The sequence below is a fragment of the Chiloscyllium plagiosum genome, unplaced genomic scaffold (assembly GCF_037043375.1).
Source record: "Chiloscyllium plagiosum isolate Xiang-an unplaced genomic scaffold, Cpla_swu_hap1 HiC_scaffold_13, whole genome shotgun sequence".
Classification (NCBI taxonomy): domain Eukaryota; kingdom Metazoa; phylum Chordata; class Chondrichthyes; order Orectolobiformes; family Hemiscylliidae; genus Chiloscyllium; species Chiloscyllium plagiosum.
In genome coordinates this window covers 23,748,739-23,772,723 of record NW_028270151.1, presented here as the reverse complement: position 1 = coordinate 23,772,723, position 23,985 = coordinate 23,748,739, and the positions used below count along the sequence as shown (strand labels likewise).

Here is a 23,985-nt window from a genome sequence, read left to right as displayed (position 1 = left end):
CATGGTCTTTCTGGAAACATTATTGACATCATTGGGCAGCATGGTGGCTCAGTGGTTAGCACTGCTGCCCCTCAGTGCTGGGGACCCGGGTTCGATTCCACCCTCTGGTGACTGCGTCTATGTGGAGTTTGCACATTCTCCCAGTGTCTGCGTGGGTTTCCTCCTGCTGCTCCGGTTTCCAAACATGTACAGGTTAGGTGATATGGTCGTGCTAAATTGCCCATTGTGTTCAGGGATGTGTAGGTTAGGTATGATTTGGAGATGCCGGTGTTGGACTGGGGTGTACAAAGTTAAAAATCACACAACACCAGGTTATAGTCCAACGGGTTTAATTGGAAGTACACTAGCTTTCGGAGCGACGCTCCTTCATCAGGTGATAGTGGAGGGCTCAATCCTAACACAGAATTTATAGCAAAAATTTACAGTGTGATGTAACTGAAATTATACATTGAAAAATTGATTGTCTGTTAAGTCTTTCATCTGTTTGAATGCCATGATTGTTTCACTTTTTTAAAAAGTTGCATTTTAAGGTTAGCTGTTAACAATGGGTGATAACCAGACAATACGTTGAAGGCCCTGCCGAGTTTTCACCATCCCCCGGACCTCCCCCTCACTGAGGATGAATGATCAGTCCTCGGCAAAGGACTCATCTTCATCCCCCTCCGTCCACACATCAATGAATTTAATACACGCCGTGACATCGAACACTTCTTCCGTCGCCTCCGCCTCCGAGCTTACTTTCACAATCAGGACTCCCGCCCACCTTTCAAGGACCCCTTCGCCCACCTCCAACACACTGCATCCACCTGGACACCCCGCGCTGGCCTATTACCTGCCCTCGAACTCTTCATTTCCAACTGCCGCCGGGACATTAACCGCCTCAACCTGTCGACCCCCCTCCCCCACTCCAACCTCTCACCCTCACAACGCGCAGCCCTCCAATCCCTCTGCACTAATCCCAACCTCACCATCAAGCCAGCGGATAAAGGGGGCGCAGTGGTAGTCTGGCGCACTGACCTCTACACCGCTGAAGCCAAACGCCAACTCGAGGACACCTCTTCCTACTGCCCACTCGACCATGACCCCACCCCCCATCACCAAACCATCATCTCCCAGACCATACAGAACCTCATCACCTCAGGAGATCTCCCACCCACAGCTTCCAACCTCATAGTCCGGGAACCCCGCACTGCCCGGTTCTACCTCCTTCCCAAGATCCACAAGCCTGAACACCCTGGCTGACCCATTGTCTCAGCATACTCCTGCCCCACTGAACTTCTCTACCTACCTCGACACTATCCTATCCCCCCTAGTCCAGGAACTCCCCACATACGTTCGAGACACCACCCACGTCCTCCACCTCCTCCAAGACTTCCGTTTCCCTGGCACCAACGCCTCATCTTCACCATGGATATCCAATCCCTCTACACCTCCATCCACCATGAGCAGGGCATCCAAGCCCTCCAGTGTTTCCTCTCCCGACGTCCCCAACAGTACCCTTCCACCGACACTCTCGTTCGTTTGGCCGAACTGGTCCTCACCCTTAACAATTTCTCCTTTGATTCCTCCCACTTCCTCCAGACCAAAGGGGTAGCCATGGGCACACGTATGGGCCCCAGCTATGCCTGTCTCTTTGTTGGCTACGTAGAACAGTTGATCTTCCGTAATTACACCGGCACCACTCCCCAACTCTTCCTCCGCTACATTGATGACTGCATTGGCGCCACCTCGTGCTCCCGCGAGGAGGTTGAGCAATTCACCAACTTCACCAACACATTCCACCCTGACCTTAAATTTACCTGGACCATCTCTGACACCTCCCTCCCCTTCCTGGACCTCTCCATCTCCATTAATGACGACCGACTTGACACTGACATTTTTTACAAACCCACCGACTCCCACAGCTACCTGGATTACACCTCTTCCCACCCTATCTCTTGCAAAAATGCCATCCCGTATTCCCAATTCCTCTGCCTCCGCCGTATCTGCTCCCAGGAGGACCAGTTCCACCACAGAACACACCATATGGCCTCCTTCTTTAGAGACCACAATTTCCCTGCCCATGTGGTTAAAGATGCCCTCCAACGCATCTCGTCCACATCCCGCACCTCCACCCTCAGACCCCACCCCTCCAACCGTAACAAGGACAGAATGCCCCTGGTGCTCACCTTCCACCCTACCAACCTCCGCATAAACCAAATCATCCGCTGACACTTCTGCCACCTCCAAAAAGACCCCACCACCGGGGATATATTTCCCTCCCCACCCCTTTCCGCCTTCCGCAAAGATTGTTCCCTCCGTGACTACCTGGTCAGGTCCACGCCCCCCTACGACCCACCCTCCCATCCTGGCACTTTCCCCTGCCACCACAGGAACTGTAAAACCTGTGCCCACACCTCCTCCCTCACCTCTATCCAAGGCCCTAAAGGAGCCTTCCACATCCATCAAAATTTTACCTGCACATCCACTAATATCATTTATTGTATCCGTTGCACCCGATGCGGTCTCCTCTACATTGGGGAGACTGGGCGCCTCCTAGCAGAGCACTTTAGGGAACATCTCCGAGACACCCGCACCAATCAACCAAACCGCCCTGTGGCCCAACATTTCAACTCCCCCTCCCACTCTGCCGAGGACATGGAGGTCCTGGGCCTCCTTCACCGCCGCTCCCTCACTGCCAGACGCCTGGAGGAAGAACGCCTCATCTTCTGCCTCGGAACACTTCAACCCCAGGGCATCAATGTGGACTTCAACAGCTTCCTCATTTCCCCTTCCCCCACCTCCATCCTTGTTTCAAACTTCCAGTCCCCTTGACTTGTCTGGACTTGTCCGACCTGCCCAGCTCCTTTTCCACCTATCCACTCCACCCTCTCCTCCCTGACCTATCACCTTCATCTCCTCCCCCACTCACCCATTGTACTCTATGCTACTCTCTCCCCACCCCCACCCTCCCCTAGCCAATCTCTCCACGCATCAGGGTCTCTGCCTTTATTCCTGATGAAGGGCTTTTGCCCGAAACGTCGATTTTGCTGAAGCTCCTCGATGCTGCCTGAACTGCTGTGCTCTTCCAGCATCATTGATCCAGAATCTGGTTTCCAGCATCTGCAGTCATTGTTTTTACCATATGTTGAAGGTGTTAGCCCCCTGTGTTCTCTGTCTATGCCATTATGTTTAGATTGATTCTAATCTAAAAAGTGAGATAATAGAATTTTACATGAATTCAGGCAGTTTTTGAGCAAAGTACAATGTAACCCTGCAAGTACAAATTCACCTCACAAAATATGTGTGCATGTCGGTCTTTGTCTGTGTGTGTGTGTGTATGTGTCTGTCTGGGCTGGGGGTTGTGTGTGTGTGTGTGTAGTGAGTGTAGAGTGTCTTAAATCTGTGAGGGGGTGCGTTTGGGAGTGTGTGTGTCTGTGTACGCATCTGTGTATATGTGTGTCCATGTGTATGTGTGTGTAGGAGTGTCTCTGTGTGTGTGTGTGTGTGTGTGTGTGTGCGCGTGTGTATAGTTCAATGGTGGTCACCTGTAATGTGACATGAACCCAAGGTCCTGCTTGAGGCCCTATCAGCCTCTGCTCGGCCACTTTTCGCTGCTGCCTGTCCCGAAGTCCACCTTGGAGGATGGTCACCCAAAGTCCGAGGTCAAATGTCCTGGACCACTGAAGTGTTCCCCAGCTGGGGACCTGCCATGTACAAGGTGAGAGGTGTCCCCACGCGTAATGGTGGTATCTATGTCGACACTCTGACACGTCTTGCAGCACCTACAACCCTGTCCAACTCCACACAACTACAACTCCATACAACCCTGTCACGGCAGGTGCTGCAAGACGTGTCAGAGTGTGGACATAGATACCACCATTATGCATGGGGACACCTCCCACTTTAGTCCCGAAAGCTAGTGTGCTTCCAATTAAACCTGTTGGATTATAACCTGGTGTTGTGTGATTTTTAGGTTAGGTGTATTTGTCTGGGATGATAAATGTAGAGTAATAGGGTCAGGGAATGGGTCTGGGTGGGTTACTCTTCAGATGGTGGTGTGGACTTGTTGGGCCAAATGGCCTGTTTCCGCACTGTAGGGATTCTATGATCATTGGCTCTGTTGGCATTTGGCTGTGTATGGCACATGTTTGGGATAACAAAATGTAATCCAATATCTCTTTGGGAAACGCCTGATCACCATGCCGATTGCTGAGCTCTTGCTCTGCACTTCGTGTGTATTGACAGTGATAGAACCATTGTATGGTCATTCACCAATAAATATTTCACTATTGTCAAGTGCTCCTGGCATGTCCATAATATTTGGACTTTATGTCAACCACACTTGCAGGCAGAGTTCTCTGACCTTTTTGTGCAAACTCTGTCAGATTCTTGAGTCAAACAAATTTGAGTTTGCCCTCTTGCCAGAAAAGTGTCCATTATTCCCATAGTGTCATGACTCCCTGGGGTTATGCTCTGGATATCGAGCTCCACTATTCCCAACTACTCTTTTTTTAAAAAAAAAATTTGTAGCTATCTTTTTACATGCTTCCTTTGGTTTAAAATAGTATCTTTTAGATGACTGCCCAAAAAGAGTGTTCATTGTAGTAATATGAGACTTGACTTGAGATGCCACGGTCACTCAGTGGTTAGCACTGTTGCCTTAAAGCGCCAGGGATGTGGGTTCAATTCCACCTTTGGGATATTGTGCAAACGCCACACAGACAGTCTCCGTGTCTGTGTGGGTTTCCTCCCACAGTCCAAAGATGTGCAGGCTAGGTGTATAAGGCATGTTACAGGGATAGAGAGGGAGGTGGGTCTCGAGGGGAGGAGTGGACTTGATGGGCCGAATAGCCTGCTCCCAAACTGCAGGTGGTCTCTGGTTTCTGTCATTTGCGCCTCTTGAGCATTTCTGCCATTATTCACATCTTGCCTGAAATGTTGTCTTAGATCTCAGCTGGTAATAAGGCAGAAAGGTCTGAGCTCATTGAAACCTGGCTTGCTTGACCATAAGCTTTATTTTCCTTTTAGTTTAGTGTGGAGGTTAGCCACTGAACATATTCACAAGAGGCTACCAATGTATTTGTAATCAAAGAAAGCAAAAGGTTATTACATAAAAGAGAAATCACAATATCATTAGAAGCATCAGAAATAAAGATTGTTGGGATGAAAGGAATCAATCTCTTACAGACACTCTAACCTGAGTGAAGAGGCGCCTCTGCACTATCTCCATGCTATAGCTTCTTGCTTTGCTGGAATGGTTATAATTGGTTACATTTCATCTAATTACTGCACATTCACTAGATGCTATTTCCTGAAGTTAATGTCTCTCCTGGACTTGCTAATTTGCTCATTATTGCTTAATATGGGTTTCCTAAACACACAAGATGTAGGAGCAGAAGTAATATGTTGACTCTATCAAGTCTGCTTTGCCATTCAGCGGAATCGTGGCTGATCTGATAACCCTCCACTCTACTGTCTTCCCTTTTCTCTATAACCCTTGATTCTCTTACTGATTATAAATCTGTCTCAGCCTTTTAAAAATACTTAATGATTTGGTCTCATCAGCCCCCTGCGTTAAAGAATTCCACAGAGTCACTACCTTCGGGGGTCGGGGATGGTGGGGGTGGAATCCTCTTGAACTCATTCCTTAACAGGTGACCTCTTACAGATGATGCGTTGAGGTCCCAGACTTTCTGCAGTTTACCTGCACATTGGGATGCCAGTATCTTGTGCTGAGTGTTTCTTCACATATTGTCCCTGAGGCTGCTTCTATTATCACTCTGTAAAACTCTTTTGTCACCTCTCGCGCTCTCTCTCTCCCTCTCTCTCACACTCCATCTCTCTCCCTCCCACTCTCGCGCTCTCTCTCTCTCCCTCCCACTCTCTCTCTCCCTCCCACTCTCTCTCTACCTCTCTCTCTCTGTCTACCTCTCTCGCCCTCTCTCCCCACCCCCTCTTGCCCCCCCTCGCCCGCCCCTCGCCCTCACCCCCCCCTCCCCCTCCACCCCCCTTGCCCCCCCCCCGCCCCTCCTTGCCCCCCCCCTCACCCCCTCCCTCGCCCCCTCCTCCCTCGCCCCCTCCTCCCTCGCCCCCCTCCTCCCTCGCCCCCCCTCCTCCCTCGCCCCCCCTCCTCCCTCGCCCCCCCTCCTCCCTCGCCCCCCCTCCTCCCTCGCCCCCCCTCCTCCCTCGCCCCCCCTCCTCCCTCGCCCCCCCCTCCTCCCTCGCCCCCCTCCTCCCTCGCCCCCCTCCTCCCTCGCCCCCCCTCCTCCCTCGCCCCCCTCCTCCCTCGCCCCCCTCCTCCCTCGCCCCCCCCCCCTGCTCTCGTGTATGTATATACATACATAAATACACTCATTCTAGACTTGATATTCTGTCTTAATGATACCAAGATCATTTTACAAAGTCTGATTTCAGATGAATCTCATTGTGTCTTACCAGCAATGTCTATGTCCTGCAAGTGAGGGGATAAAATCCATCCAATGCTTTAACGATTACCACTATCGACTACAAAAACTTTTCATTTGAAATCCAACTGTGGAACACCTGCGGAAATAAAGACAAGAAGTTATTTAAATTGTACACCGTACTGTTCATGACCACTGGACTTACCAAAGCAATTTACAATCGCAAGTACTTTCTGAAGTGTACGCATGTTTTCGTGTCACAAACATGACAGTCAATTTGAACATAATGTGTTCCCAGGAACAGCAATATTTTAGTGACTATGGTATCGGTGTTCTGATCTTTATTCAAGAGATAGGAGTCTGTTGGATCACACGCCACCATCTATAATAGATGGCTGCCAGTTTTAATGTAGTTGAAAGATGACAGTTCCAAGATTCCAGTATTTCAGAATGGTACAGAGAATGTCAGCCTGGATCATGTGTCACAGTCTTGCAAATGATAATGTGAATGCCTGACTTTCTGAATCAAGATTTCGACTAACACTGCCGTAGTTGATGGTCTGAACCTTTCAGGACAATTCCCCAATGAGTTTAATCAGGTTAATCGATTAGAGTTTCCTGCAGATATGCATGAATAGCCATCCAACTATCTCAATTATTATAAATTACACAGATTTGCTTCAGAAGCAACCCATAGCTGCGCATTGTCTTTGTTCTCCATATCTAATTTCATCTCCTGTCATCAACATATCTTTTTACACCTTTACTCCCTCCCATATTATACAGAATTGTCACCGCTCAGAAAGAGACTGTTCAGCCCATTGCGTTACAATGAACAGTTTCTGTGTTTTTGTTTGGAATTTGACTTTCAATGTAGAATGCAGGTGGGTATTAGTTACTTGTACAAAGGGTTTTCTATTCAAACTAAAACAAGTTCAGACTGCCCCTATGGGACAGCTGACTTCATTCAATCTGTGGCATTAATAGAAGAATGTTCGTCCTGTGCTGTCTGTAATGGGGAGGGTAAACATAAAAGGCTGTTTGTAAGTTTCTTTTGTCAGTTTCAAAGAAACAAGTTTTCTGTTTGGGAAACCTCAGTGATAGATTGAGATGCCAGTTTTAATTTATCTCCTTGAAGGAGGATTAAAAATAAGGGGTAGGCCACTTAGAACAGAGTTGAGGAGAAACTTCTTCACCCAGAGAGTGGTGGGTGTGTGGAATGCTCTGCCCCAGAAGGCAGTGGAGGCCCAGTCTCTGGATATTTTCAAGAAAGAGTTGGATCGAGCTCTTAAGGATAGTGGAATCAAGGGTTATGGGGATAAGGCAGGAACAGGGTATTGATTGATGATGATCAGCCATGATCATAATGAATGGTGGTTCTGGCTCGAAGGGCAGAATGGCCTACTCCTGCACCTATTATCTATTGATTCAGAGCATTTCAGAGATGTGGTTACCTTAGCAGAAGATGGAGGTATTGAACTGGGGGGAAAAATTATAAATCTCTCATCAGCAGGTTCTAGTCTAACAGGTTTATTTGCAAGAACAAGCTTTTGGAGTGCTGGGAGCAGCACTCTAAAAGCTTGTACTTACAAATAAACCTGTTGGACTACAACTTGCTGTTGTGAGATTTATAACTCAGCAGAAGAGTTTAGTTGGTAAAACCTTCATATCAAAAGATTTTAGTTAGAAATTTATAGATTAGATTATTAGAACTGAAAAAGTTTTAGGCTTTAAAATTTGTGAAAAGCTCATGGTGGCAGATTGGAGACAACTTGATGGTCCTTTTCAACAGTCCAAAGCCAAGAAATTGTCAGCGGTGAGTTAAGTGGCACTTTAAGAGAATTGAAATGGGTGTAATTTTTCTCGAGTTGAGTCTGAGTAAGTGGATGATGTCAGGCAATGTGTTGAAACTTTGCTCTGTGTTTTAGGTCTTGCTAAATGTCTTCAATAGTTAGCTTGGTTATTCTTTTCTCATTTCTTCTGCATTTGTATAATATCCTTCTGTTCTGTCAAAACAAATTCCCATGAATTCCCAGGCTATCAGTTAGTCAACTGTGGTGGTTAATATCAGAATTATCTTTCAGGACCGGTTTCCTTCTGGAATCTGACTTGTCTGGTGGTATTATCGGCTGGGATCATAAGTGTTGGCACCAGCTCTGAATCATTCATTTATTGCCATTTTCTGTATCACCCTGCATATTAACATTCTCTTGTTGTTTTCTGCTGGAATTCCATGTCTGTGCTTAGAAGTGGTATTGGGAAATGAAGGTTGATGCATCAGCATGTCTCAGGATGGGTGGAGCTGGCACAGCAGTCACACCACTTGGAAGGAACAAACATTGCTTATGCCTTTTTTTTAAAGAGGCCAGTCCAATTCCTTTTTGGACCTGCCTCCTTCACACACTAAGACAGCGTGCTCCACACCTTAACCACTTGGAAAATGTTTTTTTTTTGTTTGCTTGTTGCTTCTTTTACCAAATACCTTTCTTACATCTGTGCCCTTTTTTTTGTTCTTGATCCTTTTTACCATTGGGAACAGTTTCTCCTGATCTACTCCATTCAGACACCTTCTGAGGTTGAATCGCTGAACTCTAGCCTTTTTGACTCGAAGGAGAACTGTCCTGAGATAGCTAGCTTCTTTTCTTTTTCCTTTTCTTTTCTTTTTTCTCTTTTCTTTCCTTTCCTTTCTTTTTCTTTTTCTTTTTTTCTTTTTCTTTTTCTTTTTCTTTTTTTCTTTTTCTTTTTTTCTTTTTCTTTTTCTCTTTTTCTTTTTCTCTTTTTCTTTTTCTTTTTCTTTTTCTTTTTCTCTTTTTCTCTCTTTTTCTTTTTCTTTTTCTCTTTTTCTCTCTTTTTCTTTTTCTCTTTTTCTCTTTTTTTCTTTTTCTTTTTCTTTTTCTTTTTCTTTTTCTTTTTCTTTTTCTTTTTCTTTCTTTTTTTTCCCTGATTGGAGCAATTAGACGCTGTTTTTACAATGATAAGGCATGGATAGTCAGCTGACAAGAAATGGTTGGAGATGCTGGATATTGCAAAGACTACAGGCCTTGACAACATTCTGGTGATGGTAATGAAGAACTTGTGCTCTAGAACTAGCTGCTTCCCTAACCAAGCTATTCCAGTACAGTTAGAACACTGGCATCTCCCCAACAACGTGGAAAATTATCCAGGTAGGTGCTATACATAAAAGGCAAGACAAATCCAACCTGGCCAAATACCGTCCCATCAGTCTACTCTCCATCATCAGTAAAATGATGGAAGGTGTCATCAACAGTGCAATCAAGCAGCACTTGCTTCGCAATAACCTGCTCAGTGACACCCAGTTTGGGTTCTGCCAGGACCACTCTGCTCCTGATCTCATTACAGCCTTGGTTCAAACATGCACAAAAGAGTTGAATTCTAGAGGTGAGGTGAGAGTGTTGGCTCTTGGCATCAAGGAGCCCTGACAAAACTGGAATCCATGGATATCTGGGCAAACCCTCCAATGGTTGGAGTTATACCTGACACGTAGGAAGACAGTCGTGGATGTTGGACGTCACTTATCTCAGCTCCAGCACATTTCTGCAGGGATTCCTTGGGATACTGTCCTAGGCCCAAATGGCTTCAGCTTCATCGATGACCTTCCCTGCATCACAAAGTCAAAATTGGGGTTGTTTGCTGATTGTACAAATGTTCATGACTTCTCAGACACTGAAGCAGTCCGTGCCCAAATGCAGCAAGTACTTGACAATTTCTGGGCTGACAAGTGGTAGGTAATATTCGTGCCACACAAATGCCAGGCTATGACCATCAATAGGAGACCATTTAACCACTTCCCCTTGACATTCAGTGATGTTAGGAATACTGCATTGAGCAAATCAAACTTCTGACTCCTGCACCATTCCTGATGAAGGGGTCCAGCCTGAAATGTCGATTTTCCTGCTTCTCGGATGCTGCCTGACCTGCTGTGCTTTCCCAGCAACACACTCTCAACTCTGATCTCCAGCATCTGCAGACCTCACTGTCTCCCTGAAACCTGCCCATTATCACCTCTGGGACACGCAGACCAACCAACCCAACCACCCTGTGGCTCAACACTTCAACTCCCCCTCCCACTCCACCAAGGATATGCAGGTTTTTGGACTCCTCCATCGCCAGACCACAACAACATGACGGTTGGAGGAAGAGCGCCTCATCTTCCGCCTAGCAACCCTTCAACCACAAGGGATGAACTCTGATTTCACCAGTTTCCTCATTTCCCCTCCCCCCACCTTCTCTCAGTCAAATCCATCGAACTCAGCACCACCTTCCTAACCTGCAATCTTCTTCCTGACCTCTCCGCCCCCAACCCAGTCTGACCTACCACCCTCACCTTGACCTCTTTCCACCTATCGCATTTCTGACGCCCCTCCCCCAAGTCCCTCCTCCCTATCTTTTATCTTGGCTTGCTGGACACACTTTCCTCATTCCTGAAGAAGGGCTTATGCCCGAAACGTCGATTCTCCTGTTCCCTGGATGCTGCCTGACCTGCTGCGCCTTTCCAGCAACACATTTTCAACTACATCCACAAGATCTGCCCTTTCCACTATCAATGTTCAGTAGCAGCAGTGTGTACTATCTGCAAGATGTACTGCGGAAAATTACCAAAGATCCTCAGACAGCACCTTCCAAACTCTCAATCACTTTAATCAAGAAGGACAAGGGCAGCAGATATATGGGAACGCCACCATCTGCAAGTTCCCCTTCAAGCCACTCATCATCCTGACTCAGAAATATATCGCTGTTCCTTCATTATCATTGGGTCAAAATCCTGGAATTCCCTCCCTAAGGGCATTGTGGGTCAACTCTCAACAGGTGGACTGCAGTGGTTCAAGATGGCAGCTCACCACCACCTTCTCAAGGGCAAATAGGGAAGGGAAATAAATGCTGGCCCAGCCAGTGATGCCTACACCCCATAAATGAATAAATTTTAAAAAATTAAAGTTGCAAGCTTCTAATGACGTCTTCACAATAACTGGCTACCCTCCAATCTGAGAAAGCACTGAATTTGGAAATTAATTTTGATTTTTATGAGGACTCATCATTTTGACAGAATTGTGGGTATTAGCAAGCAACAATTACTGTACCGGGGATGACTGTCAGCATTTGGGTATAAACTTCGTAATAACTGGGACAGAATTCATCCTCTTGGTTCCAAATATCTGAGAGTTAAACCAAAACCACATGCACCCATTCAATTGGACGTTGCAATTAAATTCTGCTGTCTTTAACGAAAGGTCCTCTGTGTCCTAGCCAACATTCCTTTCTTGACATGTTTGACGAGTGATGTACCAGCCATTGTTTGTGGGATAATGCTTTGGACATGACTGTTGTCATGTTCACTTTCATAAACTCCCATTTTACTTACTAAAGATGAAACAGTTGGAGAGATTTCCATGTGATGTAAAACATGATTTACCAGATAGCACTGTTTCCCTCCTCTGAGCCAGAAGGTTGTGGATTCAGGTCTTGCTTTCGAGATGGGAGCATATCAATCGGGCTATCATTCCTAATGTTCAGAGAATTCCACAGGTTCACTATCCTTTGTGTGAAGAAATCTCACACAGAACAGTACAACACAGCACAGTACAGGCCCTTTTGCCCTCGATGTTGTGCTGACCTTTTACCCTACTCTAAGATCAAACTAACCTACATAACCTATATTGTACTATCATCCATGTTCCTATCCAAGAGTCACTTAAATGTCGCTAATGTATCTAACTCTACAACCACAATTGGCAGTGCATTCCAACAGCCACCACTCTGTGTAAAGATGATGGACCACTGGAAGTGTTATTTCTCACATCTGATGTTAACCTGAGAATGATTTCCCTTCTTGGGGAGGTGGGGGGAAAAAGTCCTATTGTGCTATTTTCACCAAGAGCAGGGGAGTTTTCCTGGTGTCTTGGGCCATTATTTTTCCCTTAACCAACTTCATCTTTTTCTTTTTTTTTAAAAAGGTCATTAAACTTTTATTGTATTGCTGTTTGCAGAGCGTAAACCAGCAGTCAGGTTTCCTGCATGACAGCAGAGATTACACATTTTAAAAGTGCTATTTCGGCTGTAATGTACTTTGGGATGTACAAATGCTATTTTGAGTTCCTGTTGCCACTGATCAATCTCCAGTAATGTCCTTTAGGGAAGGAAATCTTCTGTCCTTACCTGGTCTGGCCTATATGTGGCTCCCAACTCACAGCAATGTGGTTGTCTTTGAACTGCCTCTGAAATAACCCTAGCAGGCCAGTCAGTTCTATCTAACTCTCTAGGGTGATTAGGGATGGTGCAATAATTAGCAGGTGACGCCAACATCCTGCGAATGAATTCTAAACCCTGTGAGAGTAAACCGTGCCCTGTGTGGCAGCACAGTGAGGCAGCACTACTGCCTCACAGCGCTAGAGACCCGGGTTCAATTCCCGCCTCAGGCGACTGTGTGGAGTTTGCACGTTCTCCCCGTGTCTGCGTGGGTTTCCTCCGGGTGCTCCGGTCTCCTCCCACAGTCCAAAGATGTGCAGGTCAGGTGAATTGGCCATGCTAAATTGCCTGTAGTGTAAGGGGTAAATGTAGGGGAATGGGTGGGTTGCGCTTCGGCGGGTCGGTGTGGACTTGTTGGGCTGAAGGGCCTGTTTCCACACTGTAGGTAATCTAATCTAATCTAATTTTTCGTGTTAGAAATTTGGACAAAGACAATCTAAACAAATAAAATCTGATTAGTTAATTAAATCCACCCTTTCCACAACCTGCTTTGAAGGCTGGTTCTGATGGACACCATACGTGGTGTTAGAATAGTAACCATTTCTCTATTAAAGAATGGATGTAGTGATGACAGTTCGGACTGTGTTGTGAAACTTTGAATTCTGGCTATCTTGAGGGAAGAAGCAAGCCCCAGGACTCGCTGACATCTCCCTGATAATCTAAGCCCATGTATGTGACTGTTTAGCTACAATCACTTACTTTTCTAAAGGTCTAACCAAAAATCCATTAATGTTATCCCATAATGAATCGGAGCTGCATATCTCCCTGCCTGAAGACCAGGAGCAGTACCAATGGTGCTTAACATTCTTACAACTCAAGCAACCCCCTTTCAGAGGGATGTATCTGTCCTAGGGTCAAGTTCTATTGACACTGATAGTATTATTCACACCATCTGCCTTTCGCAAAATGCTTTACAGCTGATGAGTGTTTGTGTATTATATTTGCTTGCTTTCATGCATGTCATTGTGGAAGATCCCACAAACAGTAATGACATCACTGACAAATGATTCCATTCATGTGATGTTGTTTGAGGGAGGACTGGCAGCGGCCATTCTGAGAGCCAATTGACAAATAGTGCTTTCGGAGCTTTTGCATCTCGTTGAAGGTGAAAGAAAAAGGCTCCTCTTCCAATGCACCTCTCCTCAGTACTGGTCGAAATATTGATTAATGTGTGCTAGGGCTTGAAATTTACAAGCTCCTATGTCTAAAGCAAATGCTCTCACAGAATCCGGCTAACAGTACGCATTCCAAGTAGTTATTCATTCTGTTTGGACTTTGGCTACGATGCTTGACTGGATGCTCCACCAGGAGGAGCCGGAGAAGATATTGCAGGGTCATTAAATACTGCATAACCCTGAGGTTAGTGGTGAGTAGCTCTGTTTACAACAGCTGTGGGAGCCCTGCCAATCTTGTTTCTCCTTTTCCTTGAAATTCTGTTGGGAATAGGAAAATGAACGTTGGGCTCGAATTGAACTGGGTCCCAATTTTTTTTTTTTGGCTGGGAGATCTCTGAATTGATCAACCAGTTTTCAAACTAACAATCCTCCCTCAAACAGCACTACCATGTTCAACGTCCTCCAGGATACAGCAGCCTGCTTGTTTGGCATCATGGTGGTTCATGAGTTAGCACTGCAGCCTCTCAGCGCCAGGGACCCGGGTTCAATTCCTGCCTTGTGTAACTGTCTGTGTGGAGTTTGCACATTCTCCCTGTGTCTGTGTGGGTTTTCTTTGTGTGCTCTGGTTTCCTCCCACAGTCCAAAGATGTGCAGGACAGGTGAATTGGCCATGCTAAATTGCCCATAGCGTTAGGTGCATTAGTCAGGGCTAAATATAGGGTAAGGGAATGGGTCTGGGGGGTTACTCTTTGGAGGGTCGGTGTGTGGACTTGTTGGGCCGAAGGACCTGTTTCCATAATGTATGGGATCTAATCTAATCTGATCTAATCATCCCATCCACCACCTTCAACATGCAAACTGCCGTTAGTGGAAGGAGTGAATCACCAAGAAGGGGCACTTTTATATGCTCACCCTTTTTGACAGCTCCTTCCAAACACATGACCACTACCAGGTAGAGGGACAAGGGCAGCAGGTACATGGGAACATCAGCAAAACATCCGTCTGTTGTCAACCCCCCTACCCTCTTTCCCCCACCAGCCAAACTTCCCTCACCATCTTAACTTGGAACTACATATTGCCATTCCTTCACTGTTACTGGGTCAAGCTCTTGGAACTTTCTTCCTAATGGCATTGTGAATGTACCTACACTACATGGAGTGTAGTGGTTTAAGAAGGTGGCTTACCATCCTTGCCAATATCATCATCAGGGTAATTTAGGGTGGGCAACAAATGCTAGCCTGGCCAGTGATGCCAATGTCCTGCCAAAGTATTTTCTAATAAAACCATCAGGTCATCCATCCTAATGTTGTAAAGTTCATCCATGGGAAATGGGCATCTCTTGCAAAAACTGGCATGTCCAGTCATTGCCCGTTACCCAGAGGGGTTGATTAGATGGTTTGCTGGGCCACGCCTGAGGTAAATTTTACAAACACACCATGTTGTTGTTGGGGCAGAAGCCCTTCGTAGACCCAGATTGGGGTAAGGACAGGAAGTGTTATAAAGGAATGTTAGTGACCCTTATTGGTGTTTTATGTACCGTGGGCTCTTGTAAACACTATAGTTTTTTTTATTTTCAGATGTCGCTTTCAAATGGAATTCAAGTATTTGAAACTGGAATTGTGGAACTTGAGCTCGGCTTCTCCTGAAGTACTGGTTCAATAACATAACCATGTTATATTTACTTAATATTGGTGGAACTTGAAGTGAATGCAACCTATTCAATGACAATGAAAAAAATTGCTATTGTTCTTTCCCATCCTGCTCTGAAGCAGAATTATTACCTGTGGTCATGGCCCCCAGTGACCCTATCCTTCACCCATCCACCATTGGTCACCGTGACCTGGTGGTCATGATGCCTTGCCTTGCCTTTGTCCCTGTCCCATTTGAGATTCCAGGGTGCTAGGTACATGTCTCTTTTCCAATATTATAATGAAAGTACAAAATTTTCCAAAAAAAAAATGCAAAGGGGAATTAAAGAAATACTTTTGTAAATAGTCTGTGATTCTTCTCTCAGGTTTACTTGCAGCTAGATTAATCTTCAAATTCCTGAAGTTATGAGAGCAATTTTGAGAACGCTAATTTAGCTGTCCAATGGCATTGTATATTTGTTGCCCTTGATTTCAAGATTTGGTTTAGTGAAAGTGGGAAAGTTAATGCCACTTTTTGTTATAAAGTTCAATCGAGGATATTAGTCAGATTTGAGTATTTGCTTCCTCCTTGGTTACTTTTTAAAAATGTATTCATTTTGAGAGATGAGTGTTGCTGGCTGGCCAACATTTATTGTCTGTTCCCTAGTTGCCCTTGAGAAGGTGGTGATGAGCTGCCACCTTGAACCATTGTAGTCCACCTGCTGTGAGTTGATCCACAATGCCCTTAGGGAGGGAATTCCAGGATTTTGACCCAACGACTAAGAAGGAATGGCGATATATTTCAGAGTCAGGATGGTGAGTGGCTTGGAGGAGAACTTGAAGGTGGTGATTTTCCCATATACCTGCTACCCTTATCCTTCTAGATGGTAGCGGTCGTAAGTTTGGAAGGTGCTGTCTGAGGATCTTTGGTGAATTTCTGCAGTGCATCTTGTACATAGTACAGGCTGCTGCTACTGAGTGTTGGTGGAGGGAGTGGATGCTTGAGATCAAAAAGATGTTGGACAAGTGAATGTGGGATATCTGAGAGAGTTTGCAGTGAACTGAAGATGGATTACTGATCATTCCCAACTCAGGGAGGTTTGTTTGCTCACATTTGACCATATTCACTTCCTGAGATTTAATATTTTAGCAGCCAAAAAGTATTTTAGAATTTGTTGGATTTTCCAGTACTTATTGCATACCAGTGGTGGCTCTGTAGGAGATGGTGGTGAGGGAAGTTGAAACACTCCAAGCCTCATAAACCTCTGTTTGAATAGGTATACAGATCACCTGAGTGTGGGCCCTAAGTTTGAAACTGAAGACATCTGTTACATTTCGAGGATGAATGGGAATTTGCGTTAAATCTCTCAAGCTGTTCAGTCTGTTCATGCTGGGGAAGGTTTTGTGGTGTTTGTGGATCTGGGGGAGTGGCTGGATGGTGCTTTATTTCATGTCAGTGACACATTGCTCTCTTGTGCCCTCTTCAGGATAATGGCTATCGACTGTGAATGAGTCTTTCTCTGATACTGTTTCTCACAATCAATTAATGCCTGGTGAAACCTGAGCGTGTTCCCCAAACAATGCAGCTGTATGGAACATGTAGGTCCTGTAAAATAGAGTGAGGGAATGTAGGGAGTCAGGCAGGAAGGACAGCACCAGTGAGTGAGTGAGTGACTGAGATATAGGAGTAAGGGGAGACCCATCCAGACTGGATGTGGATTTGAAATGTGACTCCTTCTCCGATTCCGAGCACAGAATGCCGAGTTTCACAGACCCAAAATCCTCTCTGCTTGAAATATGTTTTACATTTAAAGTAGGGCCGCTATTTGGACAGAGACATGGCAAAGTCTCACTAAAGAATGATCATTGTTAAATGTATATTTTCAGGGGTGGAGTTTGTAGAGGGGGGGTGGGGAGTGTGGGCCCAGAAAGTAGTGGAGATGCATTAATGAAGGCAAGGAATGTAACAAAGGTGTATCATCACAGAGGCACAGAAGAGAGGGACTTAGTACCAGGTCTCCCAACATCAGGTCAAACATGGGCAAACAAGCCACCTGACAGTCATCAACCATCCCTCCACCTCCACTGATGGATGGATGCTCCTCCATGTCAAGCGCCACCTAGTGTTTCTCAGCTCTACCCATACAGATTCTATTTTACTGGAGCCATATCCTTCTTCACTACAGTATTGCATTAATGTCCTCTTTAACCAGAAATGCTACTGGCCTCCTTTTCCTTTGCCTGTCCTTCCTAAAACTGGAATACTCCTGGATATTCAATTCCCAATCCTGGCCACCCTGAAATCATGCCTCTGCGATCCCAACTATATCAAATAATTTATATCTGTTTGCATAAGTAATTATTCATTTCATTGTCTTAATGCACAGAGCATTAACACAAAGGCTCAAGGCTTGTCTTTTTAACACTCTTTGCATTATTTTGCTCTGTGGCCCTGATTGACTCTTGCCCCTGAATTCACTGCCTATCATTTCCTTCTTTTCCATTCTGTCTTTTGCTTCTCTCTGAATACGTTCCCATGTCCCTGCCACATGAACAAATACTCCTAGGGCATCAGTTCTGGACCTCCCCTGGTCCAACCCATCCAGTATGTTATTGCTAGAACAGTATGTGGAGGAACCAACTGGAAAATAGATGTAATTTTATGTCCTATTGTGTGATAAGAAAGGGGTCATGAATAATATGTTGCAAAGGAGCCTGGAGGGAAGACTGATTATAACATGTTAGAATTTTACTTTAGATTTGAAAGTGATATCATTTGGTACGAACTAGGGCCTTAAATCTAAACGACAGAAACTGAAGATTATTGGAAATGGCCAGGGGGAGGCGATGACCTCATGGAATTATTGCCAGACAGGTAATGTAGAGACCCATGTAATGTTCTGACCCATGTCATATTTGAATGCCACCAAGGCAAACAAAAGTGTGCCCGTCTGATTTTCCCACGTCCCCTCAGCTGATAAATCACTGCTCCTCCATATTGAACAGCACTTGAAGGTAACACTGAGAGTGGCAAGGATACTGAATGTAATCTGAGTGGGGGTTTTCAATGTCCGTCAAGTGGCTCAGCAATGCCATCACTGATTTAAGGTCATCAGGTCCTACAGGGTCTTACTACGAGATGGTGTCTGCAGCAGGTGCTGATGGAACCAACAAGAGGGGAAAAAACATACTTGACCTCACCTTCACATTCTATTGCCACAGATGCTGGGGAGTGTTTCCCCTCATGGGACAGTGTTGGACCACACAGATAGTCTCGGAATAAAGGGGCACCAATTTACGACTCCGCTGAGGAAATATTTCTTTAGTTTGAGAGCCTTTGGAACTCCTTGCAACAGAGAGAGCTTTGGGGCAGAGTCCTTGGATAGATTTTTGATCAGGAGGGGAATCAAGGGAGTGAGCAGGAACATGGACTTGATAAATGTTTGATCAGTTATGATCCTATTCAATGGTGATGTGGGCTCAAGGGGCTAAATGACCTTCTCCTGTTTTATTCCTTATGATCTTATGGTTATGGTCTTGTGGAAGAGTAACCAATGTGTAGTCCTTGTCCATACAAAGTCTCGACTTCACATTGAGAATGCCCTTCATGGTGTTGATTTGGAGATGCCAGTGCTAAACTTTACAAAGTTAAAAATCACACAACACCCAGGTTATAGTCCAACAGGTTTATTTGGAAGCAGTAGCTTTCAGAATGCTGCTCCTTCATCAGGTGGTTGATGAATGAGCAGTGCTCCAAAAGCTAGTGCTTCCAAATAAACCTGTTGGACTCTAACCTGGTGTTCTGTGATTTTTACCTTCATTGTGTTGTGTGGCACTATCATCATGGTCAATGGGATAGACTTCAAACCGATCTAGCAACTCAAGACTGGGCATCCATGAGGCAGTTAGGAGCAACATCATCAACTCCAACACAAAATAACCTCACGTTATGGTGTGTTCCGTATCAAGCCAAGAAATTGACCCTGATTTAATGAAGATTGCAGGAGGCCATTGTCTGGAGCAGCACGCAATATGTTTAAACATAAGGTCTCAACCTGGTAAACCATGACTATTTGCTTCAAACCAAATAAGCAACAAGTGATAGATAGAGCTAATCAATTCCACAACCAACAGATCAGATCTAAGCTCTGCGGTCCTGCCACAGCCAATTCTGAATGATGATGGACAATTAAACAATTCACTGGAGGAGACGGCTCCACAAATATTGCCATCCTCCATAATGAGGGAGCCCAGCACATCATTGCAAGACATAAGGCTGAAGCATTCACAGCAATTTTCAGCCTGAAGTGCTGAGTGGATGATCCATTTACACTTCCTCTAGAGGTCTCTAGCATCACAGGTGCCAATTTGATTCATTCCATGTTATACCAGGATGTGGGTGGCACAACTGGCTACTAAGGCTATGGGTTCTGATAAAATCTCTAGTATTGTACTAGAGACTTGCTTTCCAGAGCTTGTTAACCCTTTGCCAAGCTGTTCCAATGCAGCTATGACATTGGCAGCACCTGACCATGTGGAAAATTGCCCAGGTATGTCCCGTGTACACACTGGGCAAAGCCAATTGTCCAATTGCTGTTTCGTTAGCCTTCTGTTGATTATCAGTAAAGTGATGCAAGGTGTCATCAATATTGCTATCAAGCAGCACTTGCTGTATAATAATCTCACTGATGTTCTGTTTGGGTTCTGGGCCAGAGGTATGAGCATTACCACAAGCCACTGTCAGCCACCTCCCCAAGTATTTGGTGTAAATAGCTGATTTCAATGACAGATGATGGATAGGGCTCTTGTGGCAAAAAGTACTCTCCCTATGGGCTGGGTGACCCAGCTTTGTTTTAGATTAGATTCGATTCCCGACAGTGTGGAAACAAGCCCTCGGCCCAACAAGTCCACACTGACCCTCTGAAGAGTAACCCACCCAGCCCCATTCCCCTACCCTATAATCACCTCTGACTAATGCACCTAACACTATGGGCAATTTTGGCATGGCCAATCAACCTTATCTGTAGATTGTGAGGAGAAAACCACAGCACCTGGAGGAAATCCACGCAGACACTGGGAGAATGTGTAAACTCCACACTGACAGTCTCCCGAGGCTAGTTTCGAACCCGAGTCCCTGCTGCTGTGAGGCAGCAGTGCTAACCACTGAGCCACCATGCTGCTTTAAGCTTCCTTCTGCTCCAGAAGAGGGTAATAACATCTCTGGACAGGTTGATTAGAAAATATGCCCCAGTTAGGGCTGTTTTGGTGCATTGGTCACATCCTTACCTCTGGATTGGAAGGCTTGGTTTCAAGTCCCACCTGTTCCAAAAGTATTTAATAACATCGCTCTGAACAGGTTGATCAGAAAATATCTAAAGTTCTTTTATATTTAGAGATGTTGTGGTGTGGTGGTAGTGTACCTGTTTCTGAGCCAGAAGGCCCAGGTTCAAGTCCCATCTGTTCCAGAACAGTCAGAACACATCTGAGCAGGTTGTTTCTAAAATAAAAACTTCCGCAGCTGGAAAAAAAACTTGCTCCTGTGGAAGTCTCTGTTATTCTGACTCTGTTTGCTGCCTATTAACCAATCCTCAATCTTTATGAATTTAATATCCAATCCTAACAATCCTAAATTTGTGTGACACGATATCTTCCGTGTGTTGAAATCCAAATGCACAAGTTCATCTGGCTTCCTCCCGTTCATCCAAGAATGGTTAGGGCACAGAAGGAGGCCATTTGGTCTCTTTTAACTATGCCAGCTACCTGCAAGAGCAACTCACCTAATGCTCCCCCTTTCGCCATAGCCCAGCAAATTCTTCCTGTTTGGACAGTGGTCCAAATGACAAGTGAAGCTGCAATGGAAATAACATCCTCAACATATTAAAAACAAATTGCCAAACATCATTTTTCTTAAAGCCATGTTGACTGTACTTCATATTATGATCTTGTAAGTGCAATGTGGAAAAGATAGGCAAAAAAAGCCCAAACGGCAATATTTCTGATGGTCTCACTGTGTCTGTTGGACACTAGAGAATAATGAGGAGGACCTCCACCCAAAGCTCTTGACACAGGGGTTGGTACTTAATGGAGGCATCAGGGATTTTGCTTGCATAGATAGCCAGTGAAATCATTGCCTTGCCTACTTTTGGGAAGGCCTCCAAATTAAGTACAAATCGGACACTTAACTAGACAGCAGCAGGTCTTCCTCAAACCATGGAGCTGGCAGAGGAAGGACCAACCCAGTCAATCTTGAGAGCTGTTCATACTGGCAGTGCCGCTGGGGAGGAGATAGCTATTGCTGACATTGTGCCAACCCCAGGTCCAGGAGTTTTGAGGGACCCAGGGCACGTGTAAGTGATATGATGGGAAGTGGGGGAGGTGGGGGGGAAGGCTGATTTAAATTAGCAGAAAGGGGAGGAGGATGAGCTGTCCAGTGGGCCACGCCCTTCTCAATGATCAGAACCGAGAGCCTGAGTAACGTAAAGGCCTCAATTGACAGATGTATGGACGGCTTTCCCACCGGCTCTCTTATCACAGATTTCACTGGGGCAAAGGCAAGAAGGTTGGAGTGTCCCCACCTGCTATTTTCCAGTGTAATTCAATAGCCCACAGCCATGAAATGGAGCAAGGGTATGGGTAAGGTATTATGTTCTGCCAAAGTGGTGAAAGTGCATTTCACCGTGTGGTATTTTCCTGGTGACCACTGCTAGTATCCTGTGGTGTTTGGAGTCATTATCAACATTTGGGGCTGAGTAAGTATTATTTGAGGTAGTTTGCTGTCACCAATCCTCCTTCATCTTTGCTTTATGCTAGGCCCTTTCTGGTGATTAACGATAGAGGATACCACCACCACATGCTATCTATGGAAGAGGTACTGCCTTTGGATAAGAAAGTTATTACATGGTAACAATAAGTAAATTGCATTTCTGATGAAGAGCTACATTGGACTCACAACATTAACTTCTTCTCTCTCCACAGATGCTACCAGACCTTCTGAGTTTCTTTAGCACTTTCTTTTCATTACAAGATTTGATCAGGCACAATTACTAGGAGTTTTTGAGAGTTAGTACAGATACCTCAGCTCCTCCTGAAAGCTAGTGTGGAGCTCCCTGTCTCCACCCACAGACTGATGCATCAGTAGAATGGACAGAGCTGATGTAACATGAGCATTAACCCATTCATAACCGTCACCTTGTACAATGCACTGAACAAAAGATTTTGAATAAACACTTCCAAAGGATACCTGGCTACATATTATTTTGAGAAATGTGTTTTGCCTATTTGATATCATTGGTATTCAGTGAAGAGATTCCTTTTGCTGAGTGCAGTAGAGGGAGCTCAGTCCATTACAGAATACATAGATGGGTTAACTCCAGGAAAGGTAAGAGAGGTAGGCACCTAGGGCAGGGGTCTTTTGTGGATATACCCATTTCAAACTGGTATGCTGTATTGGAAAATGTAAGGGGTAATGGATTCTCACTGGAATGTAGCACGAACAGCCAAGTTTCTGGTATTGAGACTGGCTCTAATGCAACGAGGGGTACATTGGCTTCCAAGAGATCAATTGTGTTAGGTGAATCTGTAATCCGAGGTACAGATGGACGTTTCTGTGGCCAGCAGAGAAAAAGCAGAATGGTGCGTTGCTTCCCTGGTGCCAGGATCAAGAATGAGTCGGAGAGGGTGCAGAATGTTCTCACGAGGGAGAGGGGCCAGCAAGAGGTCATTGTCCACATTGGAACCAACGTTATAGGAAGGGAAAAGGTTGAGATTCTGAAGGAAGATTACAGAGAGTTAGGCAGAGATTTAAAAAGGAGATCCTCAAGGGTAGTAATATCTGGATTACTCCCAATGCTACGAGCTAGTGAGGGCAGGAATATGAGGACAGAGCAGATGAATGCATGGCTGAGGAGCTGGTGTATGGGAGAAGGATTCACATTTTTGGATCATTGGAATCTCTTTTGGGGTAGAAGTGACCTGTATAAGAAGGACGGATTGCACCTAAATTGGAAGGGGACTAATATACTGGCAGGGAAATTTGCTAGAACTGCTTGGGAGGATTTAAACTGGTAAGCTGGGGGGGTAGGACCCAGGAAGATAGTGAGGAAAGAGATCAATCTGAGACTGGTACAGTTGAGAACAAAGGTGAGTCAAACAGTCAGGGCAGACAGGGACAAGATACGAGTAATAAATTGAACTGCATTTATTTCAATGCAAGGGGCCTAACAGGGAAGGCAGATGAACTCAGGGCATGGTTAGGAACATGGGACTGGGATATCATAGCAATTACAGAAACATGGCTCAGAGATGGGTAGGACTGGCAGATTAATGTTCCACGATACAAATGCTACAGGAAGGATAGAAAGGGAGGCAAGAGAGGAGGGGGAGTAGCATTTTTGATAAGCTGTGCTGAGGGAGGATATTTCTGGAAATACATCCAGGGAAGTTATTTGGGTGGAACTGAGAAATAAGAAAGGGATGATCACCCTATTGGGATTGTATTATAGACCCCCTAATAGTCAGAGGGAAATTGAGAAGCAAACTTGTAAGGAGATCTCAACTATTTGTAAGAGTAATAGGGTAGTTATGGTGGGGGAT

At 45.3% G+C, this 23,985-nt stretch overlaps 1 protein-coding gene and 1 long non-coding RNA gene across 4 annotated transcripts in view; both read left to right on the top strand.

Annotated features, from left to right (window-relative positions):
* LOC122556131 (nucleotidyltransferase MB21D2) overlaps positions 1-23,985 on the top strand; it is a 75,748-nt gene that overhangs the window by 23,700 nt on the left and 28,063 nt on the right. Inside the window, exon 1 of one of the 3 annotated variants that reach the window (XM_087993365.1) lies at positions 8,101-8,202. The exons of the other annotated variants lie outside the window; for them this stretch is intronic. The gene's annotated coding sequence lies outside the window, so the exon portion shown is untranslated. Of the gene's footprint in view, positions 1-8,100; positions 8,203-23,985 lie in introns of those variants that run through there. 3 annotated transcript variants of the gene reach the window in all.
* Positions 13,864-22,537, top strand: LOC148148272 (uncharacterized). Its single transcript, XR_015759114.1, has 3 exons — positions 13,864-14,016; positions 22,204-22,261; positions 22,369-22,537. It is a non-coding gene; the product is annotated as an uncharacterized LOC148148272 (long non-coding RNA).